At 49.7% G+C, this 26,705-nt stretch overlaps 1 pseudogene; it reads right to left on the reverse strand.

Moving 5' to 3' along the window:
* Nucleotides 1-240: 240 nt before the first annotated feature.
* LOC140473862 (retroviral integration site protein Fli-1 homolog) overlaps nucleotides 241-26,705 on the reverse strand; it is a 70,600-nt pseudogene continuing 44,135 nt past the window's right edge.

Consider the following 26,705-nt stretch of genomic DNA (forward strand, 5'->3'; position numbering starts at 1 on the left):
CTACCCCCTCCCCCTCTCAGCCACACTCCCACATATCCCCTCCATTCCCCCCCCCACTCCACCCAACCCCTCCCCCACTTTCCCCCCTCCCTCCCAACCCACCCCCAACGGCCACACAGTCCCTTCCCCTTCCCCCACCCACATTGTCACACCCTGTCGCCCTGCCCTGCCCTGCCCCCCCCACACCCCACGGCCACACCCTCCCTCCCTTCCCCCCCCCCCCCCCCCCCCGGCAGGTACCTGTTTTGATGGGAGCCCGTGCTGGTTGCTGACTGTGTGGGCTGTTGCTGGGGTAACTGAACGTGGGGCTATCTGCAACGACACCGAGGGGAGGGGGGCAAGTTATCACTCAGACCAGAATATTCCCCCACCCTGACCCACCCACCCGTCAGGACACACTCTGGAATCATCTCCCATCTCCCTGACTCTCCGACCTTCAGATAGATTCACTGGATGTGAGGCTCACTGGCTGGGCCCAGTATTTATCACCCTGTCCCTAGTTGCCCCCCTTGAGAAGGTGGGGGTCAGCTGCCTCCCTGACCCGCTGCAGTCCCTGTGCTGTAGGGTAGACCCACAATGTCCCTGAGGGAGGGAATCCCAGGATTCTGACCCAGGAAGGAACGGCCGATAGATTTCCAAGTCGGGATGGTGAGGGGCTCGGAGGGGAACATGCAGGTGGGGGCTTGGGTGCGGGGGGGGGGGTGTTCCCATGTACCTGCTGCCCCTTGTCCTTCTGGATGGTAGTGACCGCGGGTTTGGAAGGTGCTGCCTGAGGGTCTTTGGTGAGTTTCTGCAGGGCATCTTGTAAATGGGACACACTGCAGTTACTGAGGGTCAGGGGGGGGGGGAGGGGATGGTACACACTGCAGTTACTGAGGGTCGGTGGGAGGGGGAGGGAGGGGATGGTACACACTGCAGTTACTGAGGGTCGGTGGGGGGGGGAGGGGATGGTACACACTGCAGTTACTGAGGGTCGGTGGGGGGAGGGAGGGGATGGTACACACTGCAGTTACTGAGGGTCGGTGGGGGGGAGGGAGGGGATGGTACACACTGCTGTTACTGAGGGTCGGTGGGGGGGGAGGGAGGGGATGGTACACACTGCTGTTACTGAGGGTCGGTGGGGGGGGGAGGGAGGGGATGGTACACACTGCTGTTACTGAGGGTCGGTGGGGGGGGAGGGGATGGTACACACTGCAGTTACTGAGGGTCGGTGGGGGGAGGGAGGGGATGGTACACACTGCAGTTACTGAGGGTCGGTGGGGGGGAGGGAGGGGATGGTACACACTGCTGTTACTGAGGGTCGGTGGGGGGGGAGGGAGGGGATGGTACACACTGCTGTTACTGAGGGTCGGTGGGGGGGGAGGGAGGGGATGGTACACACTGCAGTTACTGAGGGTCGGTGGGGGGGGGATGGTACACACTGCAGTTACTGAGGGTCGGTGGGGGGGGGAGGGGGGTGGTACACACTGCAGTTACTGAGGGTCGGTGGGGGGGAGGGAGGGGATGGTACACACTGCAGTTACTGAGGGTCGGAGGGGGGGAGGGAGGGAGGGGATGGTACACACTGCAGTTACTGAGGGTCGGTGGGGGGGGAGGGAGGGGATGGTACACACTGCAGTTACTGAGGGTCGGTGGGGGGGGTGGGGATGGTACACACTGCAGTTACTGAGGGTCGGTGGGGGGAGGGAGGGGATGGTACACACTGCAGTTACTGAGGGTCGGTGGGGGGAGGGAGGGGATGGTACACACTGCAGTTACTGAGGGTCGGTGGGGGGGGTGGGGATGGTACACACTGCAGTTACTGAGGGTCGGTGGGGGGGAGGGAGGGGATGGTACACACTGTTACTGAGGGTCGGTGGGGGGAGGGAGGGGATGGTACACACTGCAGTTACTGAGGGTCGGTGGGGGGAGGGAGGGGATGGTACACACTGCAGTTACTGAGGGTCGGTGGGGGGGAGGGAGGGGATGGTACACACTGTTACTGAGGGTCGGTGGGGGGAGGGAGGGGATGGTACACACTGCAGTTACTGAGGGTCGGTGGGGGGAGGGAGGGGATGGTACACACTGCAGTTACTGAGGGTCGGTGGGGGGGAGGGAGGGGATGGTACACACTGCAGTTACTGAGGGTCGGTGGGGGGGACGGAGGGGATGGTACACACTGCAGTTACTGAGGGTCGGTGGGTGAGGGAGGGGATGGTACACACGCAGTTACTGAGGGTCAGTGGGGGGGGGAGGGAGGGGATGGTACACACTGCTGTTACTGAGGGTCGGTGGGGGGGGGAGGGAGGGGATGGTACACGCTGCTGTTACTGAGGGGTTTGTGGGGGAGGGAGGGGATGGTACACACTGCAGTTACTGAGGGTCGGTGGGGGGGAGGGGATGGTACACACTGCAGTTACTGAGGGTTGGTGTGGGGGGAGGGAGGGGATGGTACACACTGCAGTTACTGAGGGTTGGGTGGGGGGAGGGAGGGGATGGTACACACTGCTGTTACTGAGGGTCGGTGGGGGGAGGGAGGGGATGGTACACACTGCAGTTACTGAGGGTCGGGGTGTGGGGGGGGAGGAGGGATGGTACACACAGCAGTTACTGAGGTCGGTGGGGGGGAGGGAGGGGATGGTACACACTGCAAGTTACTGAGGGTCGGTGGGGGGGGGGAGGGGATGGTACACACTGCAGTTACTGAGGGTCGGTGGGGGGCGAGGGGATGGTACACACTGCAGTTACTGAGGGTCGGTGGGGGGCGAGGGGATGGTACACACTGCTGTTACTGAGGGTCGGTGGGGTGGGAGGGAGGGGATGGTACACACTGCTGTTACTGAGGGTCGGTGGGGGGAGGGAGGGATGGTACACACTGCAGTTACTGAGGGTCGGTGTGGGGGGAGGGAGGGGATGGTACACACTGCAGTTACTGAGGGTCGGTGGGGGGGAGGGAGGGGATGGTACACACTGCAGTTACTGAGGGTCGGTGGGGGGGGAGGGAGGGGATGGTACACACTGCAGTTACTGAGGGTCGGTGGGGGGGGGATGGTACACACTGCAGTTACTGAGGGTCGGTGGGGGGGAGGGGGTGGTACACACTGCAGTTACTGAGGGTCGGTGGGGGGGAGGGAGGGGATGGTACACACTGCAGTTACTGAGGGTCGGTGGGGGGGAGGGAGGGGATGGTACACACTGCAGTTACTGAGGGTCGGTGGGGGGGGGAAGGGAGGGATGGTACACACTGCAGTTACTGAGGGTCGGTGGGGGGGGGTGGGGATGGTACACACTGCAGTTACTGAGGGTCGGTGTGGGGAGGGAGGGGATGGTACACACTGTTACTGAGGGTCGGTGTGGGGAGGGAGGGGGATGGTACACACTGCAGTTACTGAGGGTCGGTGGGGGGAGGGGATGGTACAACACTGCAGTTACTGAGGGTCGGTGGGGGGGGAGGGGATGGTACACACTGCAGTTACTGAGGGTCGGTGGGGGGAGGGAGGGGATGGTACACACTGCAGTTACTGAGGGTCGGTGGGGGGGAGGGAGGGGATGGTACACACTGCAGTTACTGAGGGTCGGTGGGTGAGGGAGGGGATGGTACACACTGCAGTTACTGAGGGTCAGTGGGGGGGGAGGGAGGGGATGGTACACCACTGCTGTTACTGAGGGTCGGTGGGGGGGGGAGGGAGGGGATGGTACACACTGCAGTTACTGAGGGTCGGTGGGGGGGGATGGTACACACTGCAGTTACTGAGGTTGGTGGGGGGGAGGGAGGGGATGGTACACACTGCTGTACTGAGGGTCGGTGGGGGGGGATGGTACACACTGCTGTTACTGAGGGTCGGTGGGGGGGAGGGAGGGGATGGTACACACTGCTGTTACTGAGGGTCGGTGGGGGGAGGGAGGGGATGGTACACACTGCAGTTACTGAGGGTCGGTGTGGGGGGAGGGAGGGGATGGTACACACTGCAGTTACTGAGGGTCGGTGGGGGGGAGGGAGGGGATGGTACACACTGCAGTTACTGAGGGTCGGTGGGGGGGGGGGGAGGGGATGGTACACACTGCAGTTACTGAGGGTCGGTGTGGGGGGGAGGGGATTGGTACACACTGCAGTTACTGAGGGTCGGTGGGGGGCGAGGGGATGGTACACACTGCAGTTACTGAGGGTCGGTGGGGGGCGAGGGGATGGTACACACTGCAGTTACTGAGGGTCGGTGGGGGGGGGGAGGGAGCGAGGGGATGTTTGTGGGTGTGGCGGCTGCTTTGTTCCTGGATGGTGTTGAGCTTCTCGAGTGTTGTTGGAGCTGCCCCCATCCACGGGGCAAGTGGGGAGTATTCCCTCCCCCTTCTGCCTTGGGCCTTGTCGATGGTGGGACAGGCTTTGGGGGGAGTCAGGAGGGGAGTTACTCGCTGCAGGATTCCCAGCCTCTGACCTACTCTTGGAGCCCCTGGGTTAATGTGGTGGGTCCTGGTGAGTTTCTGGTCGATGGTAACCCCCAGGATGTTGAGGGTGGGGGGGATTCAGTGATGGGAACACCATTGAATGTCAAAGGTTTAACTGTCTCTTGTCGGTGATGGTCAGAGCCTGGCATTTGTGTGGCGTGAATGTTACTTGCCCCTTGTTGGCCCAGGCGTGGAGATTGTCCAGATCTTGTTGTATTTGGACACCGGCCTGCTTCAGTCTCGGAGGGAGCGGTGAATTGAGCTGAACATTGTGTAATCCTGGGGAATATCCCTCACTCCCTGACCTTTATAGTGGACGGAGGCTCCCTGATGGAGCAGCCGAAGATGGTTGGGCCCTGGGACACTGCCCTGAGGGAGATGGGCCTGGAGTTGGGGTGACTGACCCTCCCACCAACCACCACCCTCCTCCTTTGGGCCTGGTATGAGTCCGGCCATGCGGAGAGTATGTCCCCCCCCCCCCCCCCCAGTTCTCTAAGATGCCCAGCTCTCTGTTCACCCAACCCTTCCAGCTGTCCACCAAGACTCACTTTCTCTCAGATAATTGAGATGAGAGAGTAAAATCTCTGTGTTGTAGGTGTTGGTGAGACGCATCATGTCTTCCTTGGCCATCTTGCAGAGCTCCTTTCCATCGATATTCTGGAAGAGGTTGCCTGTCAATATCAGAGAGGGCGTACTCTTTCACTGCCCAGTCAAGCCACTGCCTCACATGGTCATGGCTCCACACACATGGGTCTAGAGGAGGAGGGAAGGTACAGAATGGGCCAGACACCCTGAAGCAGTCTCGGAGCTCCCCATTCAAGGTTCACTCACACACCTCTCCACCCACCAGGACACCAGTAGGCAGTAGGGTCTGTCACATTTAGGTGTGAGTGTCCCAGTGTGAGGGTGTGAGCATAAGTGTGTGAGTGTATGTGTCCCAGTGTGAGGTGTGAGTGATTGTGTGTGTGTGCGTGTGTGTATGTATGAGTGTGTGAGTCTGTGTTGTGAGTGTGTGCGAGAGTGAGTGTGTGTGAGAATGTGTCCTTGAGTGAGTGAGTGTGTCATTGTGTGAGTGTGAATGATGTGAGTGTGTGGGAGAATGAGTGTGTGTGTGAGTGTTGTGAGTGTGAGTGAGAGTGAGTGTGTGTAAGTGAGTGTGCATGAGTGTGTGGAGTGTGAGTGAGTGTGTGTGAGACTGAGTGTGAATGAGTGTGCGTGAGTGTGAGTGTGTGAGAGTGTTTGTGTCCTTGTGTGTGAGTGTGTGAAATTGTCTGTGTGAGCGTGTGAGAGTGTGTGTGTGTGAGTGCGTGTGTGTGCATATGAGGGTGTGTGTATGTGCGTGCATCTGTGTGAGTGAGTGTGTGTGAGTGTGAGTGTGTCTGTGTGAGTGAGTGTGTGTGTGAGAATGTGTGTGCATATGAGTGTGTGAGTGTATGTGAGAGTGTGGGTGGTGTGAGTGTGTGTGTGTGTGCGTCCTTGTGTAGGTGTGAATGTGTGTGTCAGTGAGTGTGTGTATGTGAGTGTGAGTGTATGAATGAGTGAGTGTGAGTGTGTGAGAGTGTTTGTGTCCTTGTGTGTGAGTGTGTGAAATTGTGTGTGTGAGCGTGTGAGAGTGTGTGTGGGTGAGTGCGTGTGTGTGCATATGAGGGTGTGTGTATGTGCGTGCATCTGTGTGAGTGAGTGTGTGTGAGTGTGAGTGTGTCTGTGTGAGTGAGGGTGTGTGTGAGAATGTGTGTGCGTATGAGTTGTGAGTGTATGTGAGAGTGTGGTGTGTGAGTGTGTGTGTGTCCTTGTGTAAGTGTGAATTGTGTGTCAGTGAGTGTGTGTATGTGAGTGTGAGTGTGTGAGTGAGTGTGTGTGAGTGAAGGTGAGTGTGTGTGAGTCTGAGTGTGTGTGGGTTTGAGTGTGTCAGTGAGTGTGTGTGTGAGTGTCTGAGTGATTGTGAGTGTGTGTGATTGAGTGTGAGTGTGAGTGAGTTGTGTGTGAGTGTGTGTCCTTGTGTGAGTGTGTGTGTGAGTGAGTGTGAGTGTGTGTGAGAATGTGTGATTGTGTGAGCGAGAGTGTATGTGAGTGTGCACGTTTGAGTGTGTGAGAGAGTTTGTATGAGTGTGAGCATGTGGGTGTGAGTGTGAGTGAGTGTGTGTGCCTTTGTGTGAGTGTGTGTGTGAGTGAATGTGAGTGTCTGTGTGTGCAAATGTGTGTGAGTGTGAATGTGTATGTGAGTGCGAATGTGTGTGTGTGTACTTGTGTGAGTGTAAGTATGTGTGTGTGAGTGAGCGTGTGTATGAGTTTGAGTGAGTGAATGAGTGTGTATGTCATTATGTGAGTGTAGTGTGAGTGTGTGTCCTTGTGTGAGTGTGAGTGAGTGTGTGTGAGTGAGCATGTGTGAGTGTGAGTGAGTGTGAGTGCCCTTGTGTGTGTGCGTGTGACCATGAATGTTTGTGTGAGCGTGATGTGTGAGTGTGAGTATGTGGTTTGGGTATGTGTCCTTGTGTGAGCATGTGAGTGTGAGTATGTGTGTGTGAGAGTGTGTGTGTCCTTGTGTGAGTGTGAGTGTGTGTGTTTGTGTGTGTCCTTGAGTGAGTGTGAGTGTGTGTGAGCATGTGTGTGTGAGTAAGCGTATGTGTGTGAGTGTGGAGTGTGTGAGTGTGTGTGTAAGTGTGAGTGTGTCCTTGTGTGAGTGTGAGAGTGTGAGCGTGTGTGTGTGTGATGTGTGTGAGTGTAGTCCTTGTCTTGTGAGTTTGAGTGTGAGTGTGCGTGAGTGTGAGTGTATGTGTGAGTGTGAGTGTATGAGAGTGTGTGTGAGTGTGAGTGTATGTGTGAGTGTGTGAGAGTGTGATCGTGTGTGTGTGCGTGTGTGCGTGAGTGCGAGTGTGTGAGTGTGTGAGCGTGTGAGTGTGCGCGTGAGTGTGAGTGTGTGAGTGTGAGTGTGTGAGTGTATGAGTGAGTGTGTAAGAGTGTGAGTGTGTGTGTGAGTGTATGTGTGAGTGTGAGTGTGTGTGTGTGTGTGTGTGAGTGAGTGTGAGTGCATGAGAGTGTGAGTGAGTGTGTGCGTGAGTGTATTTGTGAGTGAGTGAGAGTGTGAGTTTGTGAGTGTGAGCGTGTGTGTGAGTGTGTGTGTGTGAGTGAGTGAGTGAGAGTGTGTGAGTGTATGAGTGAGTGTGAGTGTATAAGAGGTGTGAGTGAGTGTGTGAGTGTATGTGTGAGTGTGTGAGTGTGAGTGTGTGTGAGTGTGAGTGTGTGTGTGAGTGCATGTGAAGTGTGAGTGTGTGTGTGTGTGAGTGTGAGTGTGAGTTGTGGGTGTGAGTGTGAGTGTGTAAGAGTGAGAGTGTGTGAGTGTATGTGAGTGTGTGAGTGTGTGTGTGAGTGTGTGTGTGTGTGTGAGTGAGTGTGAGTGCATGTGAGTGTGAGTGAGTGTGTGCATGAGTGTATGTGTGAGTGAGTGAGAGTGTGAGTGTGTGTGTGTGTGTGTGAGTGAGTGAGTGTGAGTGTGTGAGTGTATGAGTGAGTGTGAGTGTATAAGAGTGTGAGTGTGTGTGTGAGTGTATGTGTGAGTGTGAGTGTGTGTGAGTGTGAGTGTGAGTGTGTGAGTGAGTGTGAGTGCATGTGAGTGTGAGTGAGTGTGTGCGTGAGTGTATGTGTGAGTGAGTGACAGTGTGAGCGTGTGAGCATGTGTGTGAGTGTGTGTGAGTGTGAGAGTGTGAGTGTGGGCGTGAGTGTGAGTGTGTAACAGTGTGAGTGTGTGAGTGTATGTGTGAGTGTGTGAGAGTGTGAGCGTGTGTGAGAGAGTGTGAGTGTGAGTGTATGAGAGTGTGAGTGTGTGAGTATGTGAGAGTGTGTTTGTGAGGGTGTGTGTGAGTGAGAGTGTGTGAGTGTGAGTGTGAGAGTGTGAGTGTGAGTATGTGTGAGTGTGAGTGAGTGTGTGCGTGAGTGTGAGTGTGTGAGTGTATGAGTGAGTGTGAGTGTGTGTGAGTGTGAATGTGAGAGAGTGTGTGCGTGAGTGTGAGTGTATGTGTGAGTGTGTGAGAGTGTGAGCTTTTGAGCGAGTGTGTGTATGAGTGTGCGAGTGTGAGTGAGTGTGTGAGTGTATGTGTGAGTGTGTGAGAGTGTGAGTGTGTGAACGTGGTGTGTGTGAGTGTGTGCGTGAGTGTGAGTGTGAGAGTGTATGAGTGAGTGTGAGTGTGTGTGAGTGTGTGAGTGTATCAGTGAGTGTGTGTGTGAGAGTGAGAGTGTGTGAGTGTATGAGTGAGTGTGAGTGTGTGACTGTGTGATTGTGAGTGTATGAGAGAGTGAGTGTGAAGTGTGTGAGAGTGTGAGTATATGAGTGAGTGTGTGTGAGAGTGTGAGTGTGAGTGTGTGTGTATGAGTGAGTGTGAGTGTGTGTGAGTGTGAGTATGTGTGTATGAGTGAGTGTGAGTGTGTGTGAGAGTGTGAGTGTGAGTGTAGGAGTGAGTGTGAGTGTGTGTGAGAGTGTGTGAGTGTGTGAGTGTATGAGTGAGTGTGAGCGTGTGTGAGCGTGTGTGTGAGAGTGTGAGTGTGTGTGTGAGTGTGTGTATTTGTGAGTGTGTGAGAATGTGAGTGTGAGTGTGAGTGTATGAGTGAGTGTGAGAGTGTGAGTGTGTGAGTGAGTGTGAGTGTATGAGTGAGTGTGTGAGTGTGAGTGTATGTGTGAGTGTGAGTGTGTGAGTGTGTATGTGAGTGTGTGTGAGTGTGAGTGTGTGTTTGTGAGTGTGTGAGAGTGTGAGTGTGAGTGTATGAGTGAGTGTGAGAGCGTGAGTGTGTGAGTGAGTGTGAGTGTATGAGTGATGAGTGTGAGTGTGTGAGTGTGTGAGTGTGAGTGTATGTGTGAGTGTGAGAGTGTATGATTGAGTGTGAGTGTATGTGTGAGTGAGTGTGAGTGTGTGTGAGTGTGAGTGTAGGAGTGAGTGTGTGAGTGTGAGAGTGTGAGTGTGAGTGTATGAGAGAGTGTGAGTATGTGAGTGTGAGTGTGTGAGTGTGAGTGTGTGAGGTGTGTGAGTGAGTGTGAGTGTGTGAGTGTATGAGTGAGTGTGTGAGTGCGTGAGAGTGTGAGTGTGAGTGTATGAGTGAGTGTGAGTGTATGAGTGAGTGTGTGTGTGAGTGTGTGTGTGAGAGTGTGAGTGTGTGTGATGAGTGAGTGTGTGAGTGTATGTGTAAGTGTATGAGTGAGTGTGAGTGTGAGAGTGTGAGTGTGAGTGAGTGAGTGTGTGAGTGTATGTGTGAGTGTGAGTGTGTGAGTGTATAAGTGAGTGTGAGTGTGTGAATGTATGTGTGAGTGTGAGAGAGTGAGTGTGTGAGTGAGTGATGAGTGAGTGTGAGTGTGTGAGTGTATGAGTGAGTGTGAGTGAGTGTGAGTGAGTGTGTGTGAGTTGTGAGTGTGTGTGTGAGAGTGTGAGTGTGTGTGATGAGTGAGTGTGTGAGTGTATGTGTAAGTGTATGAGTGAGTGTGAGTGTGAGAGTGTGAGTGTGAGTGTGTGAGTGAGTGAGTGTGTGAGTGTATGTGTGAGTGTGAGTGTGTGAGTGTATGAGTGAGTGTGAGTGTGTGAATGTATGTGTGAGTGTGAGAGAGTGAGTGTGTGAGTGAGTGATGAGTGAGTGTGAGTGTGTGAGTGTATGAGTGAGTGTGAGTGAGTGTGAGTGAGTGTGTGTGAGAGTGTGAGTGTGAGTGTAGGAGTGAGTGTGAGTGTGTGTGAGAGTGTGTGAGTGTGTGAGCGTATGAGTGAGTGTGAGCGTGTGTGAGAGTGTCCCGGGATTTCCTCCCACCTTACCTGCTGGAACAATGACCCGTTTCTCGTTGCTGGAGGAGCTGTCCCTCTGTTCGCTGTACCCTGTGGGATAGGCTCCTTCAGATGTCTCAGCGCTGCTCATTAACTTACTGCGTCGGACAACACTGCAGTCTACTGGCGACTCTCTGCAGGACACACACACACACACACAAAGGGAACATCGAGGTAAGCTGGGCTATCACTCAGTGGACAATGACCAATCAATCAGATCCCAGTGCAACTGAACGTTAAACTGGACACAGTCCGTCAGTTCGCCTGAATTCCACATCAAAGTTTTTAAGAGGCACTCCCTCACAGATGGCCCCTCATCCTGGCGTTCATCCTCAACACCAAAACTGGAGACATCTTCACTATGTCCCCCCAGGTGAAACGACCTTCTGAGGTGTAAAGGTCACCCCTCAGCCTCCTCGAACCAGACAAACAGCCCGAGACTGGACAGTCACACCTAATGGTCATATCCTCACAAATCTGGGTAAGCACTACTTTAATGTCTTGTTAAACTGTCTCCAAACCTTCGATATACTTCACATAGGACAGACTGGAACTGTGCACGGTGCTCCGAGTGTGGGTCTGAGGGATACGGAGACTGGAACTGTGCACGGTGCTCCGAGTGTGGGTCTGACTGAGGGATACAGAGACAGGAACTGTGCACGGTGCTCCGAGTGTGGGTGTGACTGAGGGATACGGAGACTGGAACTGTGTACGGTGCTCCGAGTGTGGGTCGAACTGAGGGATATGGAGACTGGAACTGTGCACGGTGCTCCGAGTGTGGGTCTGACTGAGGGATACAGAGACTGGAACTGTGCACGGTGCTCCGAGTGTGGGTCTGACTGAGGGATACGGAGACTGGAACTGTGCACGGTGCTCCGAGTGTGGGTCTAACTGAGGGATAGGGAGACTGGAACTGTGCACGGTGCTCCGAGTGTGGGTCTAACTGAGGGATAGGGAGACTGGAACTGTGCACGGTGCTCCAAGTGTGGGTCTAACTGAGGGATAGGGAGACTGGAACTGTGCACGGTGCTCCGAGTGTGGATCTAAGTGAGGGAGACAGAGACTGGATCTGTGTACGGTGCTCAGAGTGTGGGTCTGACTGAGGGATATGGTGACTGGAACTGTGCACGGTGCTCCGAGTGTGTGTCTGACTGAGGGATACGGAGACTGGAACTGTGCACGGTGCTCCGAGTGTGGATCTAAGTGAGGGATACAGAGACTGGAAATGTGCACGGTGCTCCGAGTGTGGGTCTGACTGAGGGATACAGAGACTGGAACTGTGCACGGTGCTCCGAGTGTGGGTCTGACTGAGGGATACAGAGACTGGAACTGTGCACGGTGCTCCGATTGTGGGTCTGACTGAGGGATACAGAGACTGGAACTGTGCACGGTGCTCCGAGTGTGGGTCTGACTGAGGGATACAGAGACTGGAACTGTGCACGGTGCTCCGAGTGTGGGTCTAACTTTGGGATACAGAGACTGGAACTGTGCACGGTGCTCCGAGTGTGGGTCTAAGTGAGGGATACGGAGACTGGAACTGTGCACGGTGCTCCGAGTGTGGGTCTGATTGAGGGATACGGAGACTGGAACTGTGCACGGTGCTCCGAGTGTGGGTCTGACTGAGGGACACAGAGACTGGAACTGTGCACGGTGCTCCGAGTGTGGGTCTAACTGAGGGATACGGAGACTGGAACTGTGCACAGTGATCTGAGTGTGGGTCTAACTGAGGGATAGCGGGACTGGAACTGTGCACGGTGCTCCGAGTGTGGGTCTGACTGAGGGATACAGAGACAGGAACTGTGCACGGTGCTCCGATTGTGGGTCTAACTGAGGGATACGGAGACTGGAACTGTGCACGGTGCTCCGAGCGTGGATCTAAGTGAGGGAGACAGAGACTGGAACTGTGGACGGTGCTCGGAGTGTGGGTCTGACTGAGGGATACGGAGACTGGAACTGTGCACGGTGCTCCGAGTGTGGATCTAAGTGAGGGAGACAGAGACTGGATCTGTGTACGGTGCTCCTAGCGTGGGTCTGACTGAGGGATACAGAGACTGGAACTGCGTACGGTGCTCCGAGTGTGGATCTAAGTGAGGGAGACAGAGACTGGATCTGTGTACGGTGCTCAGAGTGTGGGTCTGACTGAGGGATACAGAGACTGGAACTGTGCACGGTGCTCCGAGTGTGGGTCTGACTGAGGGATACAGAGACTGGAACTGTGCACGGTGCTCGGAGTGTGGGTCTAACTGAGGGATACAGAGACTGGAACTGTGCACGGTGCTCCGAGTTTGGGTCTAACTGAGGGATACAGAGACTGGAACTGTTCACGGTGCTCAGAGTGTGGGTCTGACTGAGGGATACGGAGACTGGAACTGTGCACGGTGCTCCGAGTGTGGATCTAAGTGAGGGAGACAGAGACTGGAACTGTGCACGGTTTTCCGAGTGTGGGTCTGACTGAGGGATACGGAGACTGGAACTGTGCACGGTGCTCCGAGTGTGGGTCTGACTGAGGGATACGTAGACAGGAACTGTGCACGGTGCTCCGAGTGTGGGTCTGACTGAGGGATACAGAGACTGGAACTGTGCACGGTGCTCCGAGTGTGGGTCTGACTGCGGGATACAGTGACTGGAACTGTGCACGGTGCTCCGAGTGTGGGTCTGACTGAGGGATACAGAGACTGGAAATGTGCACGGTGCTTGGAGTGTGGGTCTAACTGAGGGATACGGAGACTGGAACTGTGCACGGTGCTCCGAGTGTGGGTCTGACTGAGGGATACAGAGACTGGAACTGTGCACGGTGCTCGGAGTGTGGGTCTAACTGAGGGATACGGAGACTGGAACTGTGCACGGTGCTCCGAGTGTGGGTCTAACTGAGGGATACGGAGACTGGAACTGTGCACGGTTCTCCGAGTGTGGGTCTGACTGAGGGATACGGAGACTGGAACTGTGCACGGTGCTCCGAGTGTGGGTCTGACTGAGGGATACAGAGACTGGAACCGTGCACGGTGCTCCGAGAGTGGGTCTGACTGAGGGATACAGAGACTGGAACTGTGCACGGTGCTCCGAGTGTGGGTCTGACTGAGGGATACGGAGACTGGAACTGCGCACGGTGCTCCGAGTGTGTGTCTAACTGAGGGATACAGAGACTGGAACTGTGCACGGTGCTCCGAGTGTGGGTCTGACTGAGGGATACGGAAACTGGAACTGTGCACGGTGCTCCGAGTGTGGGTCTGACTGAGGGATACGTAGACTGGAACTGTGCATGGTGCTCCGAGTGTGGGTCTGACTGAGGGATACGGAGACTGGAACTGTGCACGGTGCTCCGAGTGTGGGTCTGACTGAGGGATACGGAGACTGGAACCGTGCACGGTGCTCCGAGTGTGGGTCTGACTCAGGGATACAGAGACTGGAACTGTGCACGGTGCTCCGAGTGTGTGTCTGACTGAGGGATACAGAGACTGGAACTGCGCACGGTGCTCCGAGTGTGTGTTTAACTGAGGGATACAGAGACTGGAACTGTGCACGGTGCTCCGAGTGTGTGTCTGACTGAGGGATACGGAGACTGGAACTGCGCACGGTGCTCCGAGTGTGTGTCTAACTGAGGGATACGTAGACTGGAACTGTGCATGGTGCTCCGAGTGTGGGTCTGACTGAGGGATACGGAGACTGGAACTGTGCACGGTGCTCCGAGTGTGGGTCTGACTGAGGGATACGGAGACTGGAACCGTGCACGGTGCTCCGAGTGTGGGTCTGACTCAGGGATACAGAGACTGGAACTGTGCACGGTGCTCCGAGTGTGGGTCTGACTGAGGGATACGGAGACTGGAACCGTGCACGGTGCTCCGAGTGTGGGTCTGACTCAGGGATACAGAGACTGGAACTGTGCACGGTGCTCCGAGTGTGTGTCTGACTGAGGGATACAGAGACTGGAACTGCGCACGGTGCTCCGAGTGTGTGTTTAACTGAGGGATACAGAGACTGGAACTGTGCACGGTGCTCCGAGTGTGTGTCTGACTGAGGGATACGGAGACTGGAACTGCGCACGGTGCTCCGAGTGTGTGTCTAACTGAGGGATACAGAGACTGGAACTGCGTACGGTGCTCCGAGTGTGGGTCTAACTGAGGGATACAGAGACTGGAACTGTGCACAGTGCTCCGAGTGTGGGTCTGACTGAGGGATACAGAGACTGGAACCGTGCACGGTGCTCCGAGTGTGGGTCTGACTGAGGGATACAGAGACTGGAACTGTGCACGGTGCTCCGAGTGTGGGTTTGACTGAGGGATACAGAGACTGGAACTGTTCACGGTGCTCCGAGTGTGGGTCTAACTGAGGGATACAGAGACTGGAACTGTGCACGGTGCTCCGAGTGTGGGTCTAACTGAGGGATACGGAGACTGGAACTGTGCACGGTGCTCCGAGTGTGGGTCTGACTGAGGGATACGGAGACTGGAAGTGTGCACGGTGCTCCGAGTGTGGGTCTGACTGAGGGACACGGAGACTGGAACTGTGCACGGTGCTCCGAGTGTGGGTCTGACTGAGGGATACAGAGACTGGAACTGTGCACGGTGCTCCGAGTGTGGGTCTAACTGTGGGATACAGAGACAGGAACTGTGCACGGTGCTCCGAGTGTGGGTCTAACTGAGGGATACGGAGACAGGAACTGTGCACGGTGCTCCGAGTGTGGGTCTAACTGTGGGATCCAGAGACTGGAACTGTGCACGGTGCTCCGAGTGTGGGTCTAACTGAGGGATACAGAGACTGGAACTGTGCACGGTGCTCCGAGTGTGGGTCTGACTGAGGGATACAGAGACTGGAACCGTGCACGGTGCTCCGAGTGTGGGTCTGACTGAGGGATACAGAGACTGGAACTGTGCACGGTGCTCCGAGTGTGGGTCTAACTGTGGGATACAGAGACTGGAACTGTGCACGGTGCTCCGAGTATGGGTCTAACTGTGGGATACAGAAACTGGAACTTGCATGGTGCTCCGAGTGTGGGTCTGACTGAGGGATACAGTGCCTGGGAATTTAAAGGCTGATCTCAGAAGGAGATCCGTCCTGTGGTTTTGCACTCGGATTGGTTGCCATGGTTCTGTCATGTACCTTGTGCCATTCACTTGTTCAGCTTCACGTTTCACCATTACTCGGGTCGTTTGGCAGCTCCAATCCTGTTCAGCCATCTCTGGGCTCCCCTTCCCACTCTGTGTGAAATCGCCCGAGTCAATCTCTGTCTTCATTAGCTGTGACGCAGCATATGATGACTCGTAGAGGACTTGGTCTTCACTGACAACAGAGAGAGCTTCCTGATGGGAACAAGTAGGTATTGAAATTTAGACCCTTGGCTCAGCAATCATCATCACTGTCTTTGTACCCCTCTCTTGCAGTAAGTTCCCCTTCTCAGGATTAGTTTCGTTTGGCATCATGTTCGATACAGCATTGTGGGCCGAAGGGCCTGTTCCTGTGCTGCACTGTTCGATGGTGTAAAGGATCTCCTGTTCCAACTGACCAATAATTGGAATCAACTATAAATGAGGGACTTACATTGTACCTAATACAATGGTGTAATTCCATTCCATCAAGGGTTTTCTATTCCAATAGGTCAATAAACTAATTAACATTTATCTGCGAGTCCCGCAGTTCCCACTGATCAAAAACTTGAACAGTCCCCACTGGCTCATGCTGCAGTATCTATCGATTCGTCCCTGCAATGATTTCCATCAGTTAATTCACGTCATATTGGTGTTAATAAATATCTGTGTGATTGGCACATCCTCTAGATTAATATTTGACATAATTCCGTCTCAGAAAACACCATTTCGTACAAAGTATGAACTGAATGAGTCCCCGTAAACGGGATATCCAGTTCCAATAGATCACTAACTGGATTAATCACCATCAATTGAATCCTCAGGAGCTGTGGGATAAAGAAATTGATCAATCTCTTGATTGAGACAACCAGTTATTATAGATCAATGATATAAAGAATCTCAAGCAGCAGGAGCCCCTGTTCCAATAGATCACTTATCAGAATAATTGAAATTAGTTTCTAAAATACAACAACATAAATTATTCCACCAGGGTGAGCTCTGATCTCAACCAGTCAATAAACAGAATTCTATGTGTGATCTATTCTGACCGTTTCCCTCACCAGCTCATACTGCGATACCTATAGATTAGTCCCTGCAATGATTTTCATCAGTTAATACACACTTTCATATCGATGCACCCTTGAATTAATGCATATCTCTGTGTTCAGCATATGCTCCAGATTAATAACTGGAATAATCTCTATCAGAGAAATCTCCATTTCCTGTGGTCTACCAGCTGAGTGAATGTCCATAAACATAAGGTCAAAGTACTCGGCATCAGTAACTGCATCAATTGCCATCAAGGGAATCCTCTGTAGCTCTCTGTTAATACCTCGAGAAAACTCTTTTAGTGGGACGGCCAGTAATTATAGATCAGTCAATTGAAAAATCCCATCAAAGCAATCCCCAGTTCCAACAGATCACTAACTGCATTAATCGCCATCAATGGAATCCTCAGTAACTCTGAGTTAATAAATTGATAAATCCCCATCAATGAGATGTCCAGTTATTTGTGATCAATAACCACAATAATCTCCATCAATGGGATCTCCTCTTCCTACAGATCACTCAATGGAATAATCTTCATGTGGGAATTCTCCAGGTCCGATAGATCAATAACTGAAATTTTCACATCAACATGATCCCCTCTTCCTATAAGATCAATAACTGGAATAATCTCAATGATTAAGGACCTCCTGTACCTAAAAATCAGGAATCAAAATAGTCCTATCAGTTGGATCTCCTGTTCCTATAAATTAATAATGGGATTAATCTCCAACAGCAGAATCTCTTGTTATAGAGTCAGAGAGTCATAGGGCTGTACAGCACGGAAACAGACCCTTTGGTCCAACTCATCTATGCCGAGATATCCCAAACTAATCTCTTCCCACTTGCCAGCACCCGGCCCATATCCCCCCAAACCCTTCCTATTCATATACCCACCCAAATGCCTCTTAAATGCTGTCATTGTACCAGTCCCCACCACTTCCTCGGGCAGCTCATTCCATACACGTACCACCCTCTGGGTGAAAAAGTTGCCCCTTAGGTCTCTTTTATATCTTTCCCCTCTCACCCTAAACCTATGTCCCTCTAGTTCTGGACTCCCCCACCCCAGGGAAAAGACCTTGTCTATTTATCCTATCCATGCCCCTCATGATTTTATAAACCTCTATAAGGTCACCCCTCAGCCTCCGACACTCCAGGGAAACCAGCCCCAGCCTGTTCAGCCTCTCCCTGTAGCTCAGATCCTCCAACCCTGGCAACATCCTTGTAAATCTTTTCTGAACCCTTTCAAGTTTCACAACATCTTTCCGATAGGAAGGAGACAGAATTGCACACAATATTCCAACAGTGGCCTAACCAATGTCCTGTACAGTCGCAACATGACCTCCCAACTCCTGTACTCAATACTCTGACCAATAAAGGAAAGCATACCAAACGCTGCCTTCACTATCCTATCGACCTGCGACTCCACTTTCAAGGAGCTATGAACCTGCACTCCAAGGTCTCTTTGTTCAGCAACACTCCCTAAGACCTTACCATTAAGTGTATAAGTCCTGCTAAGATTTGCTTTCCCAAAATGCAGCACCTCACATTTATCTGAATTAAACTCCATCTGCCCCTTCTCAGCCCATTGGCCCATCTGGTCCAGATCCTGTTGTAATCTGAGGTAACCCTCTTCGCTGTCCACTACACCTCCAATTTTGGTGCCATCTGCAAACTTACTAACTGTACCCTCTTATGGTCACATCCAAATCATTTATATAAATGATGAAAAGTAGAGGGCCCAGCACCGATCCTTGTGGCACTCCACTGGTCACAGGCCTCCAGTCTGAAAAGCAACCCTCCACCACCACCCTCTGTCTTCTACCTTTGAGCCAGTTCTGTATCCAAATGATTAGTTCTCCCTGTATTCCATGAGATCTAACCTTGCTAATCAGTCTCCCATGGGGAACCTTGTCGAACGCCTTACTGAAGTCCATATAGATCACATCTACCGCTCTGCCCTCATCAATCTTCTTTGTTACTTCTTCAAAAAACTCAATCAAGTTTGTGAGACATGATTTCCCATGCACAAAGCCATGTTGACTGTCCCTAATCAGTCCTTGCCTTTCCAAATATATGTACATCCTGTCCCTCAGGATTCCCTCCAACAACTTGCCCACCACCGAGGTCAGGCTCACTGGTCTATAGTTCCCTGGCTTGTCCTTACTGCCCTTCTTAAACAGTGGCACCACGTTTGCCAACCTCCAGTCTTCCAGCACCTCACCTGTGACTATCAATGATACAAATATCTCAGCAAGAGGCCCAGCAATCACTTCTTTAGCTTCCCACAGAGTTCTCGGGTACACCTGATCAGGTCCTGGGGATTTATCCACCTTTAACTGTTTCAAGACATCCAGCACTTTCTCCTCTGTAATCTGGATATTTTGCAAGATGTCACCATCTATTTCCCTACAGTCTATATCTTCCATATCCTTTTCCACAGTAAATACTGATGCAAAATATTCATTTAGTATCTCCCCCATTTTCTGTGGCTCCACACAAAGGCTGCCTTGCTGATCTTTGAGGGGCCCTATTCTCTCCCTAGTTACCCTTTTGTCCTTAATATATTTGTAAAACCCCTTTGGACTCTCCTTAATTCTATTTGCTAAAGCTATCTCCTGTCCCCTTTTTGCCCTCCTGAATTCTCTCTGAAGTATACTCCTACCGCCTTTACTCTAAGGATTCCCTCGATCTATCCTGTCTACACCTTACATATGCTTCCTTCTTTTTCTGAACGAAACCCTCATTACCTCTGGTCATCCAACATTCCCTATATCTACCAGCCTTCCCTTTCACCCTGATAGGAATATACTTTCTCTGAATTCTCGTTATGTCATTCCTGAAGACTTCCCATTTTCCAGCCATCCCTTTACCTGCAAACATCTGCCTCCAATCAGCTTTCAAAAGGTCTTGTCTGATACCATCAAAATTGGCCTTTCTCCAATTTAGAACTTCAACTTTTAGATCTGGTCTATCCTTTTCCATTATTATTTTAAATCTAATAGAATTATGGTCACTGGCCCCAAAGTGCTCCCCCACTGACACCTCAGTCACCTGCCCTGCCTTATTTTCCAAGAGTAGGTCAGGTTTTGCACCTTCTCGAGTAGGTACATCCACATCGTGAATCAGAAAATTGTCTTGTACACACTTAAGAAATTCCTCTCCATCTAAACCTTTAACACGATGGCAGTCCCAGTCGATGTTTGGAAAGTTAAAATCCCCGACCATAACTACCCTATTATCCTTACAGATAGCTGAGATCTCCTTACAAGTCTGTTTCTCAATTTCCCTCTGACTATTGGGGGGTCTATAATACAATCCCAATAAGGTGATCAGCCCTTTCTTATTTCTCAGTTCCACCCAAATAACCTCCCTGGATGTATTTCCAGGAATATCCTCCCTCAGTACAGCTCTAATGCTATCCCTTATCAAAAATGCCACTCCCCCAGCTCTCTTGCCTCCCTTTCTATCCTTCCTGTAGCATTTGTATCCTGGAACATTAAGCTGCCAGTCCTGCCCATCCCTGAGCCATGTTTCCGTAATTGCTATGATACCCCAGTCCCATGTTCCTAACCATGCCCTGAGTTCATCTGCCTTCCCTGTTTGGCCCCTTACATTGAAATAGATGCAGTTTAATTTATTAGTCCTACCTTGTCCCTGCCTGCCCTGACTGTTTGACTCACTTCTGTTCTCAGCTGTACCCGTCTCAGATTGATCTCTTTCCTCACTATCTCCCTGGGTCCCACCCCCCCACCTTACTAGTTTAAATCCTCGCGGGCAGCTCTAGCAAATTTCCCTGCCAGTATATTAGTCTCCTTCCAATTTCGGTACAATCCGTCCTTCTTGTACAGGTCACTTCTACCCCAAAAGAGATTTCAATGATCCAAAAACGTGAATCCTTCTCCCATACACCAGCTCCTCAGCCATGCATTCATCTGCTCTATCCCCCTATTCCTGCCCTCACTAGCTTGTAGCACCGGGAGTAATCCAGATATTACTACCCTTGAGGACCTCCTTTTTAAATTTCTGCCTAACTCTCTCTAATCTCCCTTCAGAATCTCAACCTTTTCCCTTCCTATATCGTTGGTTCCAATGTGGACAATGACCTCCTGCTGGCCCCTCTCCCCCATGAGAACATTCTGCCTCCTCTCTGAGACATCCTTGATTCTGGTACCAAGGAAGCTACACACCATTCTGCTTTTTCTCTGCTGGCCACAGAAATGTCTGTCTGTACCTCTCACTGGAGAGTCCCCAAACACAATCGATCTCTTGGAACCCGACATACCCCTTGTTGCATTGGAGCCAGTCTCGGGACCAGAAACTTGGCTGCTTGTGCTACTTTCCCCTGAGAATCCATCACCCCCTACATTTTCCAAAACAGCGTATTTGTTTGAAATGGGGATAGCCAGAGAAGGATCCTGCACGATCTGCCCATCTCTCTCACCTTTCCTGGAGTTAATCCATCTATGTGACTGTCTCTGTGAATTGTCCCCCTTCCTATAGCTGCCATCCATCACACCCCCACATGGCGCTAACTATCGCTCCAACTGATCCATTCGATCTGACAGGATTCACAACCAAAGATACTTCCTGCAGACATAAACCTCAGCAACATGTAAACTCTCCCTAAACTCCCACATCTGAGAAGAAAACATCTCACTCCATGAAAGGGCCTTGGTTCCTACAGATCAATAACTGGAATAGTTTCCACAGTGGGGGGGGGGAGGGCGGGGGGGGGGGGGGGAGGGCGGGGGGGGGGGGTGGGGGTGGGGGGTCCCCTGCTCCTGAATCAGTATGTTTACAATTTTATAAATACAATAACGTGATGGGGAGCTTTCATCTCAGCAGATCAATAAATTGAACTTTATATGTGATTGGGACGTATAGTTTCTATAGATCAATGCCTTGAACAGCCCCCACCTGCTCACACTGCAATACCTATGGACTAGCAGCTACAATTATTCTCACCTGTCAATTCACACGTGGGTATAGATGTACCGCTGAATGAATGCATACCTCTGTATGTTCAGCGGATTCTCCAGGTTGATAATGACAATAAACTCCATCAGAGAAGTAAACTGAATGGAACCCTACAAATAGGATCTGCCGATCAGTGACTGCATTAACCAGCATCAATGGAATCGTCTGTAGCTGTGGGATAATAAATTACTGAACCCCATTAATGGGGCAGCCAGTAAAGACATAACAATGAAGTGAAAACATAGCCAGCAGCACAATGTTCTGTTCCTAATGATCAATAACAAGAATAGTTTCCAATAGCAGGGTCTCTTGATCATATACATCAATGATGGAAATTATCTCCGTTACCAGGATTTCATATTCTGATCCACCAATAACTGGAATCATCTGAACCGGGCCAGTTTACAGTTTCTTAGATGTAATAATATCAACGTTCCACTAGGCTGCGCACCCATCTGAACAGATCCACCTGCTATAGATAAAGACCACAATAATCTCCATCAGCAGGCTGTTCTGTTCCTATAGATTAATAACACAATAATGTCCATCAGCAGGCTGTTCTGTTCCTATAGATTAATAACACAATAATGTCAATCAGCAGGCTGACCTGTTCCTATAGATTAATACCACAATAATCTCCAACAGCAGGCTGTCCTGTTCCTATAGATTAATAACACAATAATCTCCATCAGCAGGCTGTCCTGTTCCTATAGATTAATAACACAATAATCTCCATCAGCAAGCTGACGTGTTCCTATAGATTAATAACGCAATAATCTGCATCAGCAGGCTGTCCTGTTCCTATAGATTAATAACACAATAATCTCCATCAGCAGGCTGTCCTGTTCCTATAGATTAATACCACAATAATCTCCATCAGCAGGCTGACGTGTTCCTATAGATTAATACCACAATAATCTCCAACAGCAGGCTGTCCTGTTCCTATAGATTAATAACACAATAATCTCCATCAGCAGGCTGTCCTGTTCCTATAGATTAATACTACAATAATCTCCATCAGCAGGCTGTCCTGTTCCTATAGATTAATACCACAATAATCTCCATCAGCAGGCTGACGTGTTCCTATAGATTAATAACACAATAATCTGCATCAGCAGGCTGTCCTGTTCCTATAGATTAATAACACAATAATCTCCATCAGCAGGCTGTCCTGTTCCTATAGATTAATACCACAATAATCTCCATCAGCAGGCTGACGTGTTCCTATAGATTAATAACACAATAATCTGCATCAGCAGGCTGTACTGTTCCTATAGATTAATAATACAATAATCTCCATCAGCAGGCTGTCCTGTTCCAATAGATTAATACCACAATAATCTCCATCAGCAGGCTGTCCTGTTCCTATAGATTAATAACACAATAATGTCCATCAGCAGGCTGTCCTGTTCCTATAGATTAATAACACAATAATCTCCATCAGCAGGCTGTCCTGTTCCTATAGATTAATAATACAATAATCTCCATCAGCAGGCTGTCCTGTTCCTATAGATTAATACCACAATAATCTCCATCAGCAGGCTGACCTCTTCCTTTAGATTAATACCACAATAATTTCCATCAGCAGGCTGTCCTGTTCCTATAGATTAATACCACAATAATCTCCATCAGCAGGCTGTACTGTTCCTATAGATTAATAATACAATAATCTCCATCAGCAGGCTGTCCTGTTCCTATAGATTAATAACACAATAATCTCCATCAGCAGGCTGTCCTGTTCCAATAGATTAATAATACAATAATCTCCATCAGCAGGCTGTCCTGTTCCTATAGATTAATAATACAATAATCTACATCAGCAGGCTGTCCTGTTCCTATAGATTAATACCACAATAATCTCCATCAGCAGGCTGTCCTCTTCCTATAGATTAATACCACAATAATCTCCATCAGCAGGCTGTCCTGTTCCTGTAGACTAATAATACAATAATCTCCATCAGCAGGCTGTCCTGTTCCTATAGATTAATACCACAATAATCTCCATCAGCAGGCTGTCCTGTTCCTATAGATTAATACCACAATAATCTCCATCAGCAGGCTGTCCTGTTCCTATAGAGTAATACACACAATAATCTCCATCAGCAGGCTGACCTGTTCCTATAGATTAATACCACAATAATCTCCATCAGCAGGCTGTCCTGTTCCTATAGATTAATAACACAGTAATCTCCATCAGCAGGCAGTCCTGTTCCTATAGATTAATAACACAGTAATCTCCATCAGCAGGCTGTCCTGTTCCTATAGATTAATACCACAATAATTTCCATCAGCAGGCTGTCCTGTTCCTATAGACTAATAATACAATAATCTCCATCACCAGGCTGTCCTGTTCCTATAGATTAATAATACAATAATCTACATCAGCAGGCTGTCCTGTTCCTATAGATTAATACCACAATAATCTCCATCAGCAGGCTGTCCTCTTCCTATAGATTAATACCACAATAATCTCCATCAGCAGGCTGTCCTGTTCCTATAGATTAATAATACAATAATCAATATCAGCAGGCTGTCCTGTTCCTATAGATTAATACCACAATAATCTCCATCAGCAGGCTGTCCTGTTCCTATAGATTAATAACACAATAATCTCCATCAGCAGGCTGTCCTGTTCCTATAGAGTAATACACACAATAATCTCCATCAGCAGGCTGACCTGTTCCTATAGATTAATACCACAATAATCTCCATCAGCAGGCTGTCCTGTTCCTATAGATTAATAACACAGTAATCTCCATCAGCAGGCAGTCCTGTTCCTATAGATTAATAACACAGTAATCTCCATCAGCAGGCTGTCCTGTTCCTATAGATTAATACCACAATAATCTCCATCAGCAGGCTGTCCTGTTCCTATAGATTAATAACACAATAATCTCCATCAGCAGGCTGTCCTGTTCCTATGGATTAATAACACAATAATCTCCATCAGTAGGCTGACCTGTTCCTATAGATTAATACCACAATAATCTCCATCAGCAGGCTGTCCTGTTCCTATAGATTAATACCACAATAATCTCCATCAGCAGGCTGTCCTGTTCCTATAGATTAAAAACACAGTAAACTCCATCAGCAGGATGTCCTGTTCCTATAGATTAACAAAACAATAATCTCCATCAGCAGGCTGACCTGTTCCTATAGATTAATACCACAATAATCTCCATCAGCAGGCTGACCTGTTCCTATAGATTAATAACACAGTAATCTCCATCAGCAGGCTGACCTGTTCCTATAGATTAATAACACAGTAATCTCCATCAGCAGGCTGTCCTGTTCCTAGAGATTAATAACACAGTAATCTCCATCAGCAGGCTGACCTGTTCCTATAGATTAATACCACAATAATCTCCATCAGCAGGCTGACCTGTTCCTATAGATTAATACCACAATAATCTCCATCAGCAGGCTGACCTGTTCCTATAGATTAATAACACAGTAATCTCCATCAGCAGGCTGACCTGTTCCTATAGATTAATAACACAGTAATCTCCATCAGCAGGCTGTCCTGTTCCTATAGATTAATAACACAATAATCTCCATCAGCAGGCTGTCCTGTTCCTATAGATTAATAACACAATAATCTCCATCAGCAGGCTGGCCTGTTCCTATAGATTAATACCACAATAATCTCCATCAGCAGGCTGTCCTGTTCCTATAGATTAATAACACAGTAAACTCCATCAGCAGGCTGTCCTGTTCCTATAGATTAATACCAAAATAATCTCCATCAGCAGGCTGACCTCTTCCTTTAGATTAATACCACAATAATCTCCATCAGCAGGCTGTCCTCTTCCTATAGATTAATACCACAATAATCTCCATCAGCAGGCTGTCCTGTTCCTATAGATTAATAACACAATAATGTCCATCAGCAGGCTGTCCTGTTCCTATAGATTAATAACACAATAATCTCCATCAGCAGGCTGTCCTGTTCCTATAGATTAATAATACAATAATCTCCATCAGCAGGCTGTCCTGTTCCTATAGATTAATACCACAATAATCTCCATCAGCAGGCTGACCTCTTCCTTTAGATTAATACCACAATAATTTCCATCAGCAGGCTGTCCTGTTCCTATAGATTAATACCACAATAATCTCCATCAGCAGGCTGTACTGTTCCTATAGATTAATAATACAATAATCTCCATCAGCAGGCTGTCCTGTTCCTATAGATTAATAACACAATAATCTCCATCAGCAGGCTGTCCTGTTCCAATAGATTAATAATACAATAATCTCCATCAGCAGGCTGTCCTGTTCCTATAGATTAATAATACAATAATCTACATCAGCAGGCTGTCCTGTTCCTATAGATTAATACCACAATAATCTCCATCAGCAGGCTGTCCTCTTCCTATAGATTAATACCACAATAATCTCCATCAGCAGGCTGTCCTGTTCCTGTAGACTAATAATACAATAATCTCCATCAGCAGGCTGTCCTGTTCCTATAGATTAATACCACAATAATCTCCATCAGCAGGCTGTCCTGTTCCTATAGATTAATACCACAATAATCTCCATCAGCAGGCTGTCCTGTTCCTATAGATTAATAACACAATAATCTCCATCAGCAGGCTGACCTGTTCCTATAGATTAATACCACAATAATTTCCATCAGCAGGCTGTCCTGTTCCTATAGACTAATAATACAATAATCTCCATCACCAGGCTGTCCTGTTCCTATAGATTAATAATACAATAATCTACATCAGCAGGCTGTCCTGTTCCTATAGATTAATACCACAATAATCTCCATCAGCAGGCTGTCCTCTTCCTATAGATTAATACCACAATAATCTCCATCAGCAGGCTGTCCTGTTCCTATAGATTAATAATACAATAATCAATATCAGCAGGCTGTCCTGTTCCTATAGATTAATACCACAATAATCTCCATCAGCAGGCTGTCCTGTTCCTATAGATTAATAACACAATAATCTCCATCAGCAGGCTGTCCTGTTCCTATAGAGTAATACACACAATAATCTCCATCAGCAGGCTGACCTGTTCCTATAGATTAATACCACAATAATCTCCATCAGCAGGCTGTCCTGTTCCTATAGATTAATAACACAGTAATCTCCATCAGCAGGCAGTCCTGTTCCTATAGATTAATAACACAGTAATCTCCATCAGCAGGCTGTCCTGTTCCTATAGATTAATACCACAATAATCTCCATCAGCAGGCTGTCCTGTTCCTATAGATTAATAACACAATAATCTCCATCAGCAGGCTGTCCTGTTCCTATGGATTAATAACACAATAATCTCCATCAGTAGGCTGACCTGTTCCTATAGATTAATACCACAATAATCTCCATCAGCAGGCTGTCCTGTTCCTATAGATTAATACCAC

This window comes from Chiloscyllium punctatum, unplaced genomic scaffold (assembly GCF_047496795.1).
Source record: "Chiloscyllium punctatum isolate Juve2018m unplaced genomic scaffold, sChiPun1.3 scaffold_752, whole genome shotgun sequence".
Lineage (NCBI taxonomy): Eukaryota > Metazoa > Chordata > Chondrichthyes > Orectolobiformes > Hemiscylliidae > Chiloscyllium > Chiloscyllium punctatum.